Source organism: Mus musculus, chromosome 15 (genome assembly GCF_000001635.26).
Source record: "Mus musculus strain C57BL/6J chromosome 15, GRCm38.p6 C57BL/6J".
Classification (NCBI taxonomy): domain Eukaryota; kingdom Metazoa; phylum Chordata; class Mammalia; order Rodentia; family Muridae; genus Mus; species Mus musculus.
Genome location: NC_000081.6, coordinates 68,322,976 through 68,343,035, shown reverse-complemented (window position 1 = coordinate 68,343,035; position 20,060 = coordinate 68,322,976). Strand labels below are relative to the sequence as shown.

At 37.9% G+C, this 20,060-nt stretch overlaps 2 non-coding genes across 2 annotated transcripts; both read left to right on the top strand.

Annotated features, from left to right (window-relative positions):
• The first annotated feature begins 1,746 nt into the window (after positions 1-1,746).
• On the top strand, positions 1,747-1,828 carry Mir30d (microRNA 30d). Its single transcript, NR_029718.1, has one exon. It is a non-coding gene; the product is annotated as a microRNA 30d (primary transcript).
• Positions 1,829-5,525: 3,697 nt separating this feature from the next.
• Positions 5,526-5,621, top strand: Mir30b (microRNA 30b). The gene has a single exon (NR_029534.1). It is a non-coding gene; the product is annotated as a microRNA 30b (primary transcript).
• The last annotated feature ends 14,439 nt before the right edge of the window (positions 5,622-20,060 follow it).

The following is a 20,060-nucleotide window of genomic DNA, read 5'->3' as shown; positions in this document are numbered from 1 at the left end:
TATATATCTATGTGAGCATTTTGACAAATTGACTTTATGAAAACCTACAGTTTGATGCACAGCAATACTGTTCCACTAAACATTTTTGTTTGGACATGCATGCCTGTATGTTTTTCTATTTTTGCAAAGTATTGGTAAATGGAAAAGTAACGTGCTACTACTTCTGACATTAAGAAGAGTAATGCACTGTTAGTCAGAGGAGCCCAAGGCCCCCAAGCAATACACCCAGTCACCACTGCTGTTGGTTACCTGCCAGAAATGCTGAAGATACCACATGCCTTGGTCATAGGACTTAGAGAAAATAGTTTGGAACTTGGCTGGAAACTTATTGCTGGCTAGCCTCCATAGTGCTGGGAGGTACTACACAGGCTGATGGGAGAAGCTTATCAACATTCATACTCAGCTATGAATCCTGTGTACAACAGTAGCAGCTAACTAGGGAAAATGAGCCTACTTATGTAATAGTGGCAAATCTGTTATGGGAGTAATCAATTGCTTTCTGATTGGATTTGGTTGATGCCTATTGTATAGGAGGCAATTCACATACAGTTCTGTAAACCTGGTCAAAAGATTTTTGTTGGAAGGTCCTACTGGGACAGTTACTGCTGTTGTGCTAAATGAACATGAGATGCAGCAAAATGTCTTCTAAATAACTGTTTATTTACATAAAATGGTGCTACTATAATAAGCTTTGGTCAGATAAACTTCTTTCAGCATTTTATAAAGATGGCATTGCGACAAAAATCCCTTCATAACTCTAAAGAAAAGATTATCTGGCAAACTCTTCTTAATTGTTTATAAAATATAAACTAAAGACAAAGGGAAAAGTTGTTTAAAGAAAGTTGTAATAATGTACTTGGGTACACCAGTACACCAATGTTACAGGGCATTTTCAGTGGTTAGAATCTTTTACTTTGTAGTATGTATTTAGGAAGTTTGTAATGTTTTAGATTTGCATTAGCTTGTTGAATGTTTATTCTTGTGTGGTGTAGATGCTTGTGTATGACTGTATTTCTTAGAAATCACTGGCTTTTTGTAAACTTAATTGCTTCAATAGACTTTAATTTTTTAAGTTAATTTATATGTCTCAGATTAAAGTTAATCTATAAAGTACAAATTTACTATTATCACTTAATCTTTCTTTTCTCTTTCAGGAAACTAATAGAAGAAACAAAAGCAAAATGTTTCGGTGTTGTTTTGTAAGCAAAGCCAAGGCGGGTATTGTTCCTCTTCTTACCCACTTAGTTCATTTCCATGGCCCACATTCCTAACCTAGTTCAGCTAAGGATAGGGAGGAAGATATTAGAATCTTTCTCAGCATAGAGTTACTGCCAGCAAAACTTGTGTCTAAATTAAGACAGTTTGGTTAATGAGAAACTTCAATTCTAATAGTACTATCACTTAGGACTGTCTGGGAAAACTGAGATGTATGGTCAATCTACTTTTTAGATTGTTATTTATTATTAATTTTGAAATTCTGGATTTGTGGAGAAGAAAGAAAACATATACATCTGGTAGAAAAATGTGTCCATGTGGAGTAACATAGAAAAGTTTGTATTGAATCTTTTCTAATTAGATAATTCAAGAGACATTACTATCTTCCCTTATTAACTAGTATTGTTTACTTTATTGTTTGTCTTTTCCCCCCAAGATGTCACAGTTGTCATTCAGCTCCGCAGTTGTGAAAGTCGGTAGCGGAAGCAATGACTGACCATTTGCTCTGTTCCTTTGTAGCTTGCTGTCAGAAAGTCTGTGTCTGTAAACATCCCCGACTGGAAGCTGTAAGCCACAGCCAAGCTTTCAGTCAGATGTTTGCTGCTACTGGCTCTTCGAATGCATCTTTTGGACAATCTGGCCTAAGGATTGGAGCTGAGGATGCTGAGAAATGCCTGGGATGCATCAGAAATCTTGAGGAGCATTCATTTACTGCTTGCTTCTGCTGGCAGCTTCTAATGTTGGGAGCTGACTAAACATGCTTCTTCTGGCCTTAGAGGATCTGTCTAAAACAAGTTTTAATACTGTTTTTGCCGTGTCAGTACAAGTTTATCCTTTATACCTTTTTCAAATAGGCTAGAGTTTAACTTCCTAACAATCCTGAAAACCAACTTTCTTCCCTATAAACTCTGTAGGTTATTCATGTCTACCACCCACCCAGCAGTCTACAACCTAGGAATTTCAGGTTTCCCTGTACTTAATTTGTATGTAAATGTTTGCTTCCTCCTCCTGTGATGAAACTAATCTTAATCAGAGCGTTCTTCTCAGTCTGGAAATCCCAAACCACTAGACCTCTTCACAACATCTGCTAATGGTTCTGTATGCCCTTGTGGATTAAACTAAGCTACCTGATAGCTTTAGGTTATTGCTTGGCTCCCAGCTGCCTTGGGAGTAGTTGTATTGTTTTCCATTTTTATTTCTCTCCACAATACTAAATAATCTAGGCTTTCTATCATAGACAAAAATTATTGTGAACCAGTGTAATTTCATAACTTACTGAGGTTTTTGATTGATTGGGTTTGGTTTTTGGTTTTGGTTGTTTTTTTTTTTTTTTTTAACTTTTACAATGTTTTCTCACTTACATTTTTCTTTGGGTTACTATTAGCTTTATTTCTTAAGACGTTTGTTTGCTTGTTTGTTTGTTTATTTGTTTGTTTGAGAGAGGGTTTCACTGTGTAGCTCTAGTTGGCCTGTAACTCCTAGAGATCCACCAGCTTTCTAGAGATCCACCAGCTTTCTGCCCGCTTAATGCTGGCATTAAAGGTACACACCACTATACCCAGCAGACATTATTTTCGTTACTATTAAGCTGAGTTAGGTTCAGTTTAGACTTAAAACAGAAGATACAGTTCCTGCCAATCTGATTTCTTATATGCTTCTCCTGGATTAGATTGTAGCCTTTCTGGAGACATGGATATTATGTCTTTATAATTCTGCGTTTTATACCATATGTATAAAATGTGTATATTGATATACAGTACTCTAATAATGATTTTATTCTAATAGTATATTTCCATTTACTTGTTTATTGGTGCTGGAGTTTGAACCTAGTGTTCTTGAACATGCTAAGCAAGCGACCTACTGCTGAGTTGCATTTCCAGTTTTTATTATGGATCCATTTAAGTACTACTTTGTTAGAAAGGTAGTGTGCAAGACTAATTTAAGAGAAGAGCTTGGTTGATCATTTTTGGACAGAGATATTGCTAGGAGCCCATAAAGTTCTCTGTGCCAAGGTAGAGTGTGATGTGTCTTCTGTTAATAGAATTATTTTGTTTGGCCAGGTGGCATTGGTTATTTTCCATAAAACCTTGATGTGTAAGTTAAAATTCAATGGCATGGATAAAAACTACATGGTTTACTTATTTAAAAATTATTTGAAGTGTTTTTTTAAATGGTAAGTCAAATCTAAGCTAAAAGAGGAGGAGTCATTATGCACAAAGCTACCATCCTCTGCTTACCTAGTCTAGTTATCCCTGGATGCTTCAGGGTTAATGCTAGTCTAGTGTGAAACATTTGTTGTGTATTATTCTGCCCTAATGAAAGAAAATCAGAGACCATGTCCGCTTGCGTCCTCAATGTTCTTGGTTCTATGTATTTAAGTACAGCCTTTTCGTCATCTGCAGATGACTTATTTATGTTTTAACTTAAAAACACCACAAACTTCATGTTGGCCTGCACCATTGACAGTTGAATGTTGAGCCATGAAAATTGGGTTGTCTTTCTTTTCCAATAAACTTAAAACAGATTGTTTTCTTGGCCTTTAACTTAGGTTTTCAGGAGAAAATGTGTAAATTTTGGTACAGTTTTAAAAATCTCAGAAATTTATTTACTATTGTATGTTTGTTTATTTTGGTCCAACGAATACTAAATGTCGAGGTAGTTCTCAGCCATTGTACAAATGATATTATTCCTCAGTGTATGATTTAGGAGTTAATTTTTAAGCAGACAACTATAAGTATATAAAGTCTGAGTTAATACATTCTACAAATCTATTTCAGAAATATTCATAGAAAAAAGATACATTTTGGTTGAGTCCTCATTGTCTCCATGGTCTCAAGTCTCTCTCTGCACAACAATAGTCTTGGTGTAGTTGAGAAAGGACCATAAACCTCTAACCCAGAACATATTCACTGTTGCATTAGCAGGGTCCAACTTGGATTTTGTTACAACTGCATTCATTGGATTACTGTTCTGATATTTATTGTGCATGCTAAGTTTTTGAAAAACAGGTTTAGTTTTATTTCCTGAGTTTATGCACCTTTTAAACTTATTCTGTCTTAGATTGTTTGCCTAGGCTGGTTGGCGAGGGTGAACTGTAAGGTACAGGTTTTGAGCTTGTCAACTTTTGTCAGTAGTACATTATGCACACCCTGATTATTGGACAGTCACTGCTGCCAGTGCTTTAGCTTCCCAATGTACTTAGGAAAAACAGCTTTCAAATACTACTGTGCATCACAATTACAGTGAGCTTACTAAAACACAGACTGCAGGACCCCAAAAAGAGTTCCATCCCTAGTAAGTCTGGGATAGAGCTTAGGAATCTGCTTTATTTCCTAAGTTTCTATTGTTGCTCTAGAACTAAAATCCAGAGCACTCAAATTATAGGTGTGTGTCACCATGCCAAACCCTAAAGTTTGATTGCAAAAAAGGACTGGCCCACCCCAAAGAATTAAATGTGTCTACAAAAAACAGCAGGAAATCAGACAAGCAAACTGTAATTGTAGTGAAAACAGGAAAAAGCAACATGTTTAAAGGGGAGAAAGGAGTTGGAGGTGGGGATAGATTAGTTTTGAGAATGCTGCTCCAGGAAAACAGGAGATTCCTGAGGTGATGGCGTATCTTTGAAATGCCAGGAAGTTTTAGTTTGCTGACAGTGTTATATGTAATTTTATTTCCTAATTTAAGGACTTCTTCCCTGATGAAAGTATTCCAAGAGTAACTTTTAATGTTTAGTAAAGGAATTTGGTGATTTTTTTTTTTAATTAAATCAGGAACACAGAAAGGGGTAGATGTCCTTGTGCTACCCCTTGCTACCATGTTTTAAATAATGGCCCATGGTAGAGATATGGGAAAGCCATGCCTGTGGTGCAAGGACCTGGGTGTTAAGGAAGAATAGGGGATTGGTACACCGTATTGCCCATCAAATGGGCTCCTATAAATGGAGGTGCAGTTGTTTAGAGAGAGGGAAAGGGTGGAGAAAGTTGAATGCTGTCAGAACAGTAAGTTGCCTTTAGGTGGGAAAAGCTATAGAATTCCTGTGTTCTTGCCATACGTGTGTGTGTGTGTGTGTGTGTGTGTGTGAGAGAGAGAGAGAGAGAGAGAGAGAGAGAGAGAGAGAGCATGAAAGAGAGAACGATAAATGTTTGCTGTTTCTGTGGATTCTATACTTACTCTGAAGATATCTTTCAAGTTGATTTTGTCCTCATGTAGATCACTGTGCCTAATTTTTTTTTCAACAGATTCTGCAAAATTGTCTGAGCCTCAAGTAAAAAACCAAGTATAAACATAGTAAAGAGTTCTCAAGTCTCTCTCTAAGCCAAGTTTCAGTTCATGTAAACATCCTACACTCAGCTGTCATACATGCGTTGGCTGGGATGTGGATGTTTACGTCAGCTGTCTTGGAGTATCCACCAGTTAACATATTGATACATGACTTAAGTGGCATTACAGGAGTATATCACCATGCCCAGCTAAAGGGCACTTATTATAAATACTGTTTATATTTAGGTTTTCAGTAAATACTTGCTGTACTATTTAAAATAGATACTTGTTTATCTTAATATAGATGATACCAATATTTTGATTCAGAAGTAGTGTAAATCTTACATATCACTGTAATTTGTTGCTAAATAGCCTTAAGCCTAGCTTCAGGTTCTATAATAATTAAGGAAAGTATTAATTTTCCTGGTCTCCACTTCTTTGTCAGCTGAATTGCATTGTCATAGTACCTGACAGGATTGTTGATGAAGTGAGTCGATGTCAGTTGAATGTTCTTGACATACGGTAGTTATCATTATTGTTACTATTTTAAGATTTTTTAATCCATTACCCTTTTCACAGACCTGATTGGTCTAACTGCTACTTTTATATTTGTACCAGGCAGACAGGTTGATCAATGTAATAGAATTGAAGACTCAGAAATAAAACCACACACTTATGGACACTTGATATTTGAAAAAGAAGCCAAAAAATATACAGTGGAAAAAAGAAAGCATCTTCAATAAATGGTACTGGTCTAACTGGCAGTTAGTATGTAGAAAAATGAAAATAGATCCATATTTGTCACCTGGCACAAAGCTCAAGTCCAAGTGGATCAAGGACCTCAACATAAAACCAGATTCACTGACTCTAATAGAAAAGAAAGTGGGAAAGAGCCTCAAGCTCATTGGCACTGGGCTGGGGAGGTGGGGGTGGGTATTTCCTAAATAGAACTCCAATGGCTCAGACTCTAAGATCAAGAATTAATAAATGGAACGTCATGAAACTTCTCAGCTTCTGTAAGGCAAAGGATGTAGTCAGTTAATCAAATTGGCAACCTATAGATTGAGGAAAAAAATCTTCACTAACACCACATCCCATAGAGGCCTAATATCCAAAATATAGAAAGAACTCAAGAAGCAAAAACCCAAACAACCGAATCAAAAAATGGGGTATAGAGAGAGCTAAACAGAGAATTCACAACAGAAAAATCTCGAATGGCCAAGAAGTACTTTTAAAAATGTTCAAAGTCCTTAGTCATCAGGGAAATGCAAATCAAATGACCCTGAGATTATTTACACTAATCATAATGGCTAAGACCAAAAACTCAGGTGACAGCTCATGTTGGCAAGGATGTGGAGAAAGAGGAACAATCCTCCATTGCTGGTGGAATTGCAAACTGGTACAACCATTTTGAATATCAATCTGGAGGTTTCTCAGAAAATTGGAAATAGATCTTTCTGAATACCCAGCTATACCACTCTTGGGCTTATACCCAAAAGGTGCCCCACTATACCACATGGGCACTTGCTCCACTATGTTCATAGCAACCTTATCTGTGATAGCTAGAAGCTGGAAACAACCCAGATGCACCACAACTGAAGAATGGATACAGAAAATGTGGGTCATTTACACAATTGAATATTATTTAGCTATTAGCAAGGACATCATGAGTTTTGCAGGTAAATGTATAGAACTAGAAAATACTCTGACTGAGAGAACCTAGACCCCAAAGGACATGCATGATATGTACTCACTAATAAGTGGATATTAGCCAAAAAAAAGTACAGAATACCCAGAATACAATCCATAGAGAAGGTTAACAAGCAGAAGGGCCCATGAGGACACTCACTTGGGAGGGAGAAGAAAGCCATCAAGGGAAGCAAAGGGAGGGAGGAGGGATCTGGGGAGGGGAGGGGAAAGGGGGAACATGATCAGATATAGGGGTGGTAGAAACAGGAGAGAAGCCCTGAGGGCCAGCAGAATAAATGGAGATATGCAACCTTGAGGGGGGGAGTGGGGGGGGGAACCCTCTAGAAAGTAGCAGAGACCTGGGAGGTGAGATACTCTCAGAACTTAAAAGGAGGGACCTTAGATGAAATGTCCAACAGTGGGGAGAGGGAACTTGTAGAGTCTACCTCTAGTAGAAAGACAGGGCATCAAGTGAAGGGATGGGGTTGCCATCTCACAGTCAAAAACTCTGACCCAGAATTCTTCCTGTCTAAAAGAACTGCAGGGACAAAAATGGAGAAGAGACTGAGTGAAAGGTGGTCCAGTGACCAGCCCAACTTGGGCTCCACCTCAAGGCGAGGTTCCAAGACCTGACACTATTACTGATGCTATGGTGTGCTCACAGACAAGAGCCTAGCATGGCTGTCCTCTGAGGCCCAAGAAGCAGCTGATTGAGACAGAAGCAAATACTTACCCAACCAATGGACTGTGATTGAATTAGGGAAAGGCTGGAAGAAGCTGAGGAGGGCGACTCCATAGGAAGACAGCAGTCTCAATTAACCCAGACCCCTGAGATCTCTCAGACACTGAGCCACCAATAAGGCAGCATACAGTAGCTGGTCTGAGGCCCCCCCAACCCATAAAGCAGTCGGGCCTCAGTGGGAGAAGACTGGCCTAACCTGGAGAGACTTGAGGCTCCAAGAAGTGGGGAAGCCTAATAGGGAGTGGGGTGGGGGTGTGGAGGAGTTGAGGGGAGGGACATCCTCTTGGAGTTGGGAGAGGAGTAGGATGAGGAACTGTGGCAGGGTAGACCTGGAGGTGGGTAGCACCTGGACTGTAAAGAAGTAAAAGTAACCTTGCAAATTCAGTATTTAGCAAATTAATAAAGAAAAAACCTCAAGTGTCTCGTTTATTTGAACTTTGTCAGATGCTTACATTGTTTTAAAATTTATGTGTACTTTAACAAATTATAAAGGATCCCAAAGAGATGCAACCTCTGAGTAGCTTTATAAAGTATCAAATTAAGTGTATGTAGGAATTGACCATTCAATTCACCTTTTAACTTTAATGGAACTTCTTTCATATATCAGAGATGAAAAAATCGCACACCTGTGGTTTATACTACCAAATGACACTATATGGTGTAGTCTTCACCCTGTTGTTTTCTTCTTTATTCTCTTGCTTAATGATCATATAGTTATGGCTTAACATCATATACTTACTTATATTTATGCATATGTGTGTGTGTGTGTGTGTGTGTGTATATATATATATATATATATATATATATATATATATATATATATATATATATATTCTTGATGTGGACTACCAGCTTGGCCTCATGTTAAAAGGCCATGCATTCAAGGATACTTGTATCCAAATTAAAAGTTTACTCTTGTTTGAATGCAGTGAAATATTCTGGATATACTAAGCTGATACCCACATTCTTACAAACAAGTACAATATTCTTTTTTGTTTTGTTTTTTTCGAGACGGTTTCTCTGTGTAGCCCTGGCTGTCCTAGAACTCACGTTGTAGACCAGGCTGGCCTCGAACTCAGAAATCCACCTGCCTCTGCCTCCCAAGTGCTGGGATTAATGTTGTGCCCGGCCCAACATTCTATCAAAGCATAAAAAATTTTTTTTCTAATGAAAATGTTTATCAATCCTGTGTTAGAAAATTTGAATAAATGTTAAAATACTTCCATTTCTTCATTGTTTACTATATTGCAGTTGTAGAGAACATAATGCAAAATTGAATTCCACCAATAATTTTAAGATGTGCTGTGCAGTTCAGTTTGAAGATTTGGTATCTCATGATTATTTGCTGAATATTTTGACAAACGTGTACAGTTTCTTCCCTTTGTGTTTTGTCTTTCCCATTCAGTTCTATGGTAGTAATTTCTCCTGTAGATTTCAGTAAGGTAATCTGTGATATGTAAAAATAACCTTTTAGTTGTATTTCTAGTGTTTTAAAATGGTCTTTTTTTCACTGATAAATCTGAAATCATTTACATAGTAAAATAGTATGCAAAAGTATAAGAGCAACTGTGCGACCTTTTCATTGCTAAAAACTTCATGTTGAAAGCTTTGTTTTGAATAAAAATTATTTTAAAGTCTCACACTAAAATGAAAAAAGTTTAATAGTTTTTAATTCTTCATAAAGCTGCTATTCATGATGAATCCAAAAGCAGTTTCATATTTAAGATTTTTCTATGTGTATAAATTAGCTTATTTTCATGTGGCCCATAATATTTCTTAATATCATGTTAAAGAACTATTCTCAACAGTATTTGTATAATCTAATACAAATTACATGTGAAGCTGTTTATAACTCTGCTGAGAATCAGCTTCTTAGCTGGAGAACCTGTTTGGTTGCTTGCCTATTCTGGAGATTGTCCATGTACAGTCATAACTGCCTGCAAAGTTCTTTCTTGAGTTCTTATTTCAGAATGGTCGTTTGAAGACTCTTCAGCATTTGTCCTTCCTACCTGAAAGTATTTGGGCTGCTTTGCTTTTTAAAGTAGCTTGAGAAAGTTCTATTATTACTTCATCTCTATACAGATCATAAGAACTTATAATTCCTCTGGGTGAAGATAAATTAGTACTTTTGTAAGGAAACTTTTGTTCTTTTTGTTTGGGGAGTGTTTTTTTCCTTCGGAAAGTGAAATTCATAAACATCTACAATTGCCTTTATTTAACCCACTCACTTGGTGATTGTGAGAAGCTTTCCTCCTCAGAGGTCCTCAACCTGTGAGTCTCTGCTCTTTTGGGTGGATATATTCGACCCTTTCACAGGGGTAGCATATCAGAAATCTTGCATATCATATATTTACATAATGATGCTTAACAGTAGCAAAATTATAGCTATCAGGTAATGAAAATTTTATGGTTGGGGGTTACCACAACATCAGAAATTGTATTAGGGTCACAGCATTAGGAAGATTGAGAACCACTACACTAGAGGATCTGAAAATTTTTGTTTTAGGAGTCTCAATTTATATTTAATAAGTACTGATTTACAATTACCTTCTGTGTGGTCAATAATACTCAGATGTATAAATATTTGTAGTTCATACCATAGTATTGGCCAAAATACTGAGTTACTGGCAGTTACAAATATGATTTGATGAATGAGTTCTAAATACCATCATCTTCAGATACCTTTCTCCAAATTAGACATTTTACAGCTAATAAGTGACCACTCTGTGTTGCCAAATCTGGTATAGTGTCATGATTACATGATCAGAAGTCCTTAAAAGGCTAATAAGCAGAGAACATAGAAAATAGTATTAGAGCAACCTAAAACATAAAGAGAAATATACTTGTACACATACATATTTATTGAGATAAGGACAATCTTTGTGCATCATAATAATGATACCTAAAGTAGAAACAGTTGTTAAGAATGATTGTTTCCTGTTCATTTGTATTCCCAAACTGATTTATAAATGTTTTCTCAGAATGCTTTTCTCTCTTTCATCCCATTTGCATCACAAATAAATGAACTGATAGATGTTAAAAGTAAAGGTCCTGTTGAGCAAGATGTTGAGTGAAATGAAAGGAATATTATTAGCCACCTAGGAAAAGGCGATACTTCCATGCAACACCTCATTACCACATGTGTGTGGTAGTTTCTGCCAGCAGTCAAATTCTTACCAGAAGATTTTGCAGTGGATACTAGCTAGGTATTTTCCCAGTATCACTCAACTTTACTGTCTACCTAATGATAGCTTTAGATCCTATAGACTGTAGGTTAAGGACCACTAAACTGTCCCCACATCAGATGGTGATTGTAAGCATTTATATGACCTGTACTTCTGATAAAACAGTTGTAAACTAGGGATGAGCATTCTCACAAACTATCCTCATCTGATTAATATGCCAAATGGTTTTGCAGGACTCAGAGTAAAGTTTTACATTTGTTCATCATTTATAACAAACTTGTAAAAGCTGTAGCAGATGAAGAGCCCAGCTTGAAGAATATGAATGTTGGGTATGTTGTAAAGGACAGAGAACTACCAGTTTTGCTACCCTCCAGGAGCCTTGACATGTGGAGCCATGGGGAGCTCATCCAAACCCTGTGCTACCGAGTTTCTAGAGACTTCCTTACCCAGGACTTCATTGACCGCATCATTGGCCACTGATCTTGTAAGTGGTCTTGTAAGTTGCTGAATAGGCTGAAAATTTATAATCATATCTTAGACCTTCTGGTGGCCGTGCCCATCCTAAGGCTATCTAGACGCTCTCTGGGCACCAGTTATCTTTTTAGCATCAGTACAGAGAGATCCCAAGGGTTTTAGAAGCTTTGTCAGGAAAAAGGTATGATGACCAAATACTTCAATGTTAAAAACATACACTTGGTAATTAGACCTGGTAAAATCCCAGTCCTAATGTGGTCTAACCTGGGTTCCATAGCTTGATATCTGGGTGATCTTGAACAAATTGTTCAACCTCTCTATTTCAGTTTTTAAAAAAAAGAAACCAGAGAAGCTATCAAATTGTTATGAAGTCTAAATATTAGATAAGAGAACTAAGTGAAGAAACCACACAGTATTGGCAACGTAGGTACTCAGTAAATACCATTTTTATTAGGTATTTTATTCATTTACATTTCAGATGCTATCCCGAAAGTCCCCTATACCCTCCCCGCTCCCCAATCCACCCACTCCTGCTTCCTGGCCCTGGCATTCCCCTGTACTGGGGCATATAATCTATGCAAGGGCTTCTCCCAATGATGACCAACTAGGCCATCTTCTGCTACGTATGCAGCTAGAGACACAAGCTCTGAGAGTACTAGTTAGTTCATATTGTTGTTCCTCCTATAGGGTTGCAGACCCCTTCAGCTCCTTGGGTACTTTCTCTAGCTCTTCTATTTGGGGGCCCTGTGTTCCATCTTATAGATGACTGTGAGCATCTACTTCTGTATTTGCCAGGTACTGGCATAGCCTCACAAGAGACAGCTATATCAGGGTCCTGTCAGCAAAATCTTGCTGGCATGTGCAATAGTATCTAAATTTGGTGGCTGTTTATGGGATGGATCCCCGGGTGGGACAGTCTCTGGATGGTCCTTCTTTCTGACTCTGCTCCAAACTTTGTAACTCCTTCCATGGGTATTTTGTTCCCCATTCTAAGGAGGAACGAAGTATCCACACTTTGGTCTTCTTGAGTTTCATGTGTTTTGCAAATTTTATCTCGGGTATTCTAAGTTTTTGGGCTAATATCCACTTATCAGTGAGTGCATATCATGTGAGTTCTTTTGTGGTTGGGTTACCTCACTCAGGATGATATCCTCCAGATCCATCCATTTGCCTAGGAATTTCATAAATTCATTGTTTTTACTAGCTGAGTAGTACTCCATTGTGTAGATGTACCACATTTTCTGTAGCCATTCCTCCGTTGAGGGACATCTGGGTTCTTTCCAGCTTCTGCCTATTATAAATAAGGCTGCTATGAACATAGTGGAGCATATGTCCTTATTACAAGTTGGAACATCTTCTGGGTATATGCCCAGGAAAGGTATTGCTGGATCTACCAGTAGTACTATGTCCAGTTTTCTGAGGAACCGCCAAACTGATTTCCAGAGTGGTTGTACAAGCTTGCAATCTCTCCAGCAATGGAGGAGTGTTCTTCTTTCACAACATCCTCACCAGTATCTGCTGTCACCTGAATTTTTGATCTTAGCCATTGTGACTGGTGTGAGGTGGAATCTCAGTGTTGTTTTGATTTGCATTTCCCTGATGATTAAAGATGTTGACCATTTTTTCAGGTGCTTCTCAGCCATTCGGTATTCCTCAGTTGAGAATTCTTTGTTTAGCTCTGTACCCCAATCTTTAATGGGGTTATTTGATTTTCTGGAGTCCACCTTCTTGAGTTCTTTGTATATATTAGATATTAGTCCACCATCAGATTTAGGATTGGTAAAGATCCTTTCCCAATCTGTTGGTGGCTTTTTTGTCTTATTGACAGTGTCTTTTGCCTTACAGAAGCTTTGCAGTTTTATAAGGTCCCATTTGTCAATTCTCGATCTTACAGCACAAGCCTTTGCTATTCTGTTCAGGAATTTTTCCCCTGTGCCCATATCTTTGAGGGTTTTCCCCACTTTCTCCTCTATAAGTTTCATTGTCACTGGTTTTATGTTGAGTCCTTTGATCCACTTAGACTTGAGCTTTGTACAAGGAGATAAGAATGGATCAATTCGCATTCTTCTACATAGTAACCACCAGTTGTGCCAGCACCATTTGTTGAAAATGCTATCTTTTTTTCCACTGGATGGTTTTAGCTCCCTTGTCAAAGATCAAGTGACCATAGGTGTGTGGATTTATTTCTGGGTCTTCAGTTCTATTCCATTGATCTACTTGTCTGTCACCGTACCAGTATCATGCAGTTTTTATCACAATTGCTCTGTAGTACAGCTTAATGTCAGGCATAGTGATTCCACCAGAGGTTCTTTTATTGTTGTGAATAGTTTTTGCTATCCTAGGTTTTTTATTTTTCCAGATGAATTTGCTGATTGCCCTTTCTAACTCGGTGAAGAATTGAGTTGAAATTTTGATGGGGATTGCATTGAATCTGTAGATTGCTTTTGGCAAGATAGCCATTTTTACTATATTAATGCCTGTGGCGTGGAGAGTTCTCTGGGGACTGTAGGACCGTCCGCCGAGTTCGTGCTGAAGGTGGCACAGGCCTGGTGCCTATTGAAACGAACCCCAGCCACTGGTCAGGCGTGTTTCCTGTGTCCCTGTTCCTGCTGTCCCAAGCCCCTCTGGGTTGTTTTGGAATAGATGTTACATTCCACTCCCCAGTGATTCCCAAGATCCTGGGTGTGCTAGGGCACCTGCTATGTGGAGAGACCTCTGGGGACCTTGGGACCATCCACCAAGTTTGTGCTCAAGGTCAGTAAATACCATTTTTGTCTCCAGTGGACTTTCTCACTATCTGTCTCCAAACTGAATGTATTTTAAACAGTCCAAAAAGTGCTAACTGAATCTTTAAAGTTTGTTTTTTAAATTGCTTTTAATTGGTGATCCTTAGAATTTCAAAAAAAATATAGGTAACTATAATACTGTTAGTTTCAAACTGAGCAAAAAATATCAGTGGTATGTTTAGTTGTGTGTAAAATATGATTATGAGCATATCAGGTAGCTCAGAGCAGTTCCAAAGACTGACATCCAATTTACCAGAGTGCCCAGATACCACAATGTGGACCAGGCCATATTGGGATTTTGGAACAGGAAATAGGAAAGTTAGATATACTGTGGAGAGACCGAAGCTGGTTATGTTAGAGAAATCTTTGTTAAGTCATGTTGGGTGTCCTGGGATTTGAATTAATCCCTTGTGTTTATTTCCATGTATAACAGGTTGCATTTAAGGAACAGTATTTATAGAAGTTGGCCTACCTGTTTTACTAGTTAAATTGTTCCAGAACACTGTCTATAAACCATGTTTATAGTAAATATCATATTTTAAATATTAGCTAATTATGTTAAATTGTGTATCTCTGTACTGCATTGTTCAATGACTAAACCAGTATGTGATTCAAAATAGCTTTTAGTGTTAGTACTAGTGGATTTGACAGACTTAGAGACACAAACAAGAAGAGAGTAACAGTTTTGGGACCAGGCAGTCATTCAACAGAGAGGATTTGGGTACACTAAATTAAATCTCTTGTCTGCACTGTGTGACCTTTACAAAACTGTAAACGTATCTGACCTTGTGTTCCATGTATGTAAATGAAAGTATTGTTTTTCCTCTCCCCCTCCCCCCTCCCCGTGGCTCTATTCAGTTACTCTATGTGTGTTTATGAGTGTCAGTAAGCATATTATTCAGCAGGGCAAGTTTGTGGTTAAATCTTGGAAGAGTTACTTGTCTCTTTAAATGTAATGATCATTAGATTATATAAACCAGGTAAATCATTAAACACTCAGGAAAGGCCCCATTAAGAATTCAGCTTATATCTTGAGTCTTTGATTTAGACTCCCTAGGTAAAGTTAGTCTTTTCGTTGTACCATGAGTATGTCTATATTCATTAATGCTAATTTGCTGTTAATATGTCTATCTACACACTAATGGCCAACATTGAGGTACTCTCCCTCCCTCTCTCCCTTCTTTCCTTTCTTCCTTTCTATATGTATTAGTATTTTGCCTGCATATATGTCTGTACCATACTACTGTCTGGTGCTCAGGAAGGCCTGAAAAGAGGGTACCCCCTGGAACTGTTACAAGTTTTCAAGTTACAGATGGTTGTTAGTCACATGGAGTTCAGGGAATTGGGTCCTAGTCCTCTGGAAGAGCACCCAGTACTCTTAAGCACTGAGCCATTTCTCCAGCTCCCTGTTCCCTTTCCTGATAAAAGATAATACAGAAAAAAAGGTGATGAGTAATTTTCTTTAAAAAAGAAAAAGAATGTTCTTGATCAATTTATGACCACTGCCCTCCATCATACTATTTTCAGTGTTACAAAAAAAAGTGCTAATGAAGAAAACTGTCTACTACATATGAATTAAAGTGCTCTTATCTGAAACTGTATGAAGGCAGCATAATGAGACCATAAAAATGTCAATATTGGGATTAAAAGCTATTTTAAAAGGGTATGAGTTCATAGTATGGCCTGCTGTTTTGTGACCATGTGATAGTCAAACCATGTTACCTCTTTGATCTACAAAGTAGATCATTTGATAGGAATGATTCACACGAGATAATACTCATATAATATTAACTCTGTGCCTGAAGAATAGAAGATGTTCGAATATTTCTTGTATGGACTTTGTTTCATTTAATGTATTAAACTGAGAAAAATGTGTTTTATCACATACACCACTTTGCTTACTATCACAAGTAGTTATTAAATTATTTGGTATTCGTGTGTATATGTTGAAAACACCTAAAATACAAGCTGATAATTAACTAAGTCATTTTTCTTCCATTATGTTGTTGGTGCAAGGAAAAGAACAGCTGTTGATTGTACACAAATGGTATATCTGAAAATTAAGTTTAGGTAATCACATAAGACAGAAGTGCTCGCTCGGTGCCTCTGCATCACCAAAAACTTGAGAAATGCTCAGAAAACCTTGGAAGCCATCAGAGTCTTCTCTGATTTCTTTTTCTTTATGAGATGTGGAGAAACAATGACTCCTGACACAAAATCAACCACTAGATGCCTTTTAATTCGTTGTTGTGAAATATACACATTTATTATAGGCATTTTGTTCAAAGGGCCTCTTAGTTACTATTTTCAAGCAACTTTTTTTTTCTTTTTCTTTTTTTTCTTTCTTTTTTTTTTTTTTCTTTTTTTTTTTTGAGACAGGGTTTCTCTGTGCAGCACTGGCTGTCCTGGAAATCACTTTGTAGACCAGGCTGGCCTAGAACTCAGAAATCTGCCTGCCTCTGCCTCCCGAGTACTGGGATTAAAGGCATGCGCCACCATGCCCGGCTTTTCAAGCAACTTTTTAAAATCCTCTATACATGTGATTCCTACACACTTCACACCCTTTTACTAAATAGACATTTTCTTCCAACCTTGTTTTGTATTTTCATTCTGACTTGTTTTCCCAATTATCAGCTATTGATTAGGCTACCAAATCCCCAAATATTAGCTTAAACAGGGCATATTTATTCTTTAAACTCTGACATAGAGTTACTAAGCTAGTTTTGTGGCTCTTATATTTTTATTAAAGAGAGATCATGATAGTAATGACCAAAGCACTAGCACTTTGTAGCCAGTGTTCAGGAATGGTCAACGAAATGAACAGATTGTCCTTCCAGTGCAATTTCCTAGCTCCAGATCCAGATGTTAGACAAGTAGGTACACAACCATTTACAAAGAAAGGGAAATCCCTTCTTCCAGAGGTTAAAACACACCCACATTTCCCCCCCCCCCCCACACACACACACAAACAGTACTGACTCTGGAGCATGATGATATGCAGCTATGACCCTTGCCAATGGTCTCTGGGAGTTTAAGCACAAGAGCTGGGGTGTGGTATGATCCAAGAAAAATGGATTGACCAAGCTAAAGCCATGGAAGATATAGCCTCATAAAGAGAATGAATAGAGTTCTACAGTCCAGGAGAACTTTAAAACTTAGGAAACATCAAGTCACTTTCTGATTAACAGGGCTCTATAATATGCCACATATATGGGATGTTTAATTATATTCATGATACTTAATTGAAAAAATGTTATATACTGTATCTTGTCTTTCCTGGGTACCTTGTAGTCCCCTTTTCTAGTTTAAGGTACCTTTCTGTAGTAATAAACTATACTGGCAGTGTAACCATATATCCAATTTCTATGAGCCACTGACCTGGACAGTGATCTTGAGAGAACTAATAGAACTATATAAACTACTTAACTATTTGAGGAGCAATAGAGATCATATGTGACCTGCAGGGCTTAAAATATCTGCTATCTGGTTTTTGTAGGAGTTTGAACACTTGGCTTCTAGTTGGTGATTTGTTTGGGAAGGTTATAAAATCTTTAGGAGAAGATAGAGCTATGTTGGAAGAAGTGGGTCACTAGGAGTGGTCTAAAGATGTTATAGCCCTTCCCACTTCCTGCTCACTCTCAGCTTCCTGACTTGATGCAGTGTAACTTGCTGCTGTCTCAGGCTCCTGCCACCTTGACTTCCCTACCATGATGTACCCTCTAGCTTTGAGCTAAATAAAACCTTAAATTGTTTTGTTTAGGTAGTTTTTCACAACAACAAGAAAACAAAGTTTTCTTTTTCTCTAAATCAGGAAGTATCAGGGCTGGCCTGATAGCTTAATGGGTTAAACCTGTTTATTGACTCTAAGGACATGGGTCTTGTAGTTCAAACACTCAGAAAGATGGAAGAGAGGACCAACACCATGACTTAATGGGTTAGACTGTTCGTTTTACCATGCTGAAGACCTGAGTTCTAACCTTCAACCTTCAAACAAACATTAAGGTGGAAGGAGAGAACCAATGGCACAGAGATGTCTTCTAATCCCAGTGGTCCACGTCATTTACATATGCACACAAACACACAGAGTTGAAAATACATCCGAAGATGAAAGAAGTGAGAACACCTTGAAACAAAAAGGTTAGTATTTAAATGTAGATAAGTCATCTTCGATTAGAAGTTATAAGGATTGTGCTAAAACCCTCAGCTTCTGAAACTAGTTTTAAGGCTAAAAACAGGTCTTGGTTAGTGACTTGCCCAAGGTCATGTGTAATTCTTATCTTCATTGAAGACACCTTCCTACCAGAAGTACTTTAGTACTGATAGCTTAGTTACTTGACTGCAGAAACATCGAAGTTGATCTTTGGAATGGAAAAAAAAAATGAGTACAGCATAGAACCACAGAGGGTAAATATAGAATAAGGGACTAGAGGCTACAGATCTCATTAGGAAAGGGAAGTAGAACAGGTAATTATGGGTGGATGGGGGTCTAGAATAGAGGAGAGGGAGAGGAGAAGGTTGAAAAAGAATCTGGGTGAGGGTTATTATGGAAACAACACAGAAGCTTCCTAAAATATATGCATGCATGAAGGTGATCTAAATAAAATAGCCAAATAATGACCAATTAATTATCTCTTCTCACCAAATGAAGTTCCCAGTACCAGGATTGGGTTACATCTAGTTGAGTTGCTAACTAAAGGGATCCCATTGGACTCCCTAAACAATCTGGGCTATTGCCAGGACAACAGGTTGTTTTCTGCAAACTGATAGCAAGGCCCCATTACTGAAGATAACACTTATATAATTCATTGAACATAGAGACAGCAAGCTGAAGTTTACACTGAGCATTCACCCCTAAGTCTAGTATCTTTGGTACCGGATGGTACTGTGCATACTACCAAAAGAGAAACAGAAATACCACATAACAAACGCTTTAGTCTACAATAGTGTACTGCTTGCACTATGCAAGGGCAGTTTTGACAAAAAGCTTGTGGGAATTCCCAAGTATCTGATTTGATTTTCAGCCCACTCCACAGGATGAACTATACTTGATAGTGCTGGGTGACCAAGAACCAGAGATTTAATAGCCCAGGGACCTAGAGTAAAACCAAATACTATTAAAAACAAAAATAGTGATAAAATGACTCCTAATGACATTCTTCGATATCCAAAGGTAAGTGTCTTGCTTAACCATCATCAGAGAAGCCTCCTCCTGCAGCAGATGGAAACAAACACAGTCCTACAGCCAAAGACTGCAGAGAATGAAAAACTTTGGAAAACTAGCACTAAATGGCATGTCTGTCAAAAACCTCTCCCTCAGAGCTCAGGGGGTCCCTGCAGAAGAGGTGGGAAGAGTTTAAGAACCAGAGTGGATGGAGGATACCAAGAAAACAAGGCCCTCTAAATCAACCTAGCAATCCTCATGGTAATTCTCAGAGACTGGAGCAGAATACACAGGGCTTGCATGGGTCTAGACCAGTCGTCTTGAGTATATATTATGAATTCCAGTTTAGTGTTTTTATGGGCTTCCTCAGTATGCAAACAAGTGGGTCTCAGTCTTGTGCCTTCTCTTGGGCTGTTTTCTGTTTGCCTTGTCCAACTCCAATGTGATAGTTTTTATTTTGTCTCACTTTATTTCTTTATATTAACTCTTAAAATCCATCTTTGTAGTGAGATAGGAGTTCATCTAAATAGGGGATGGGAAGAAAGGAG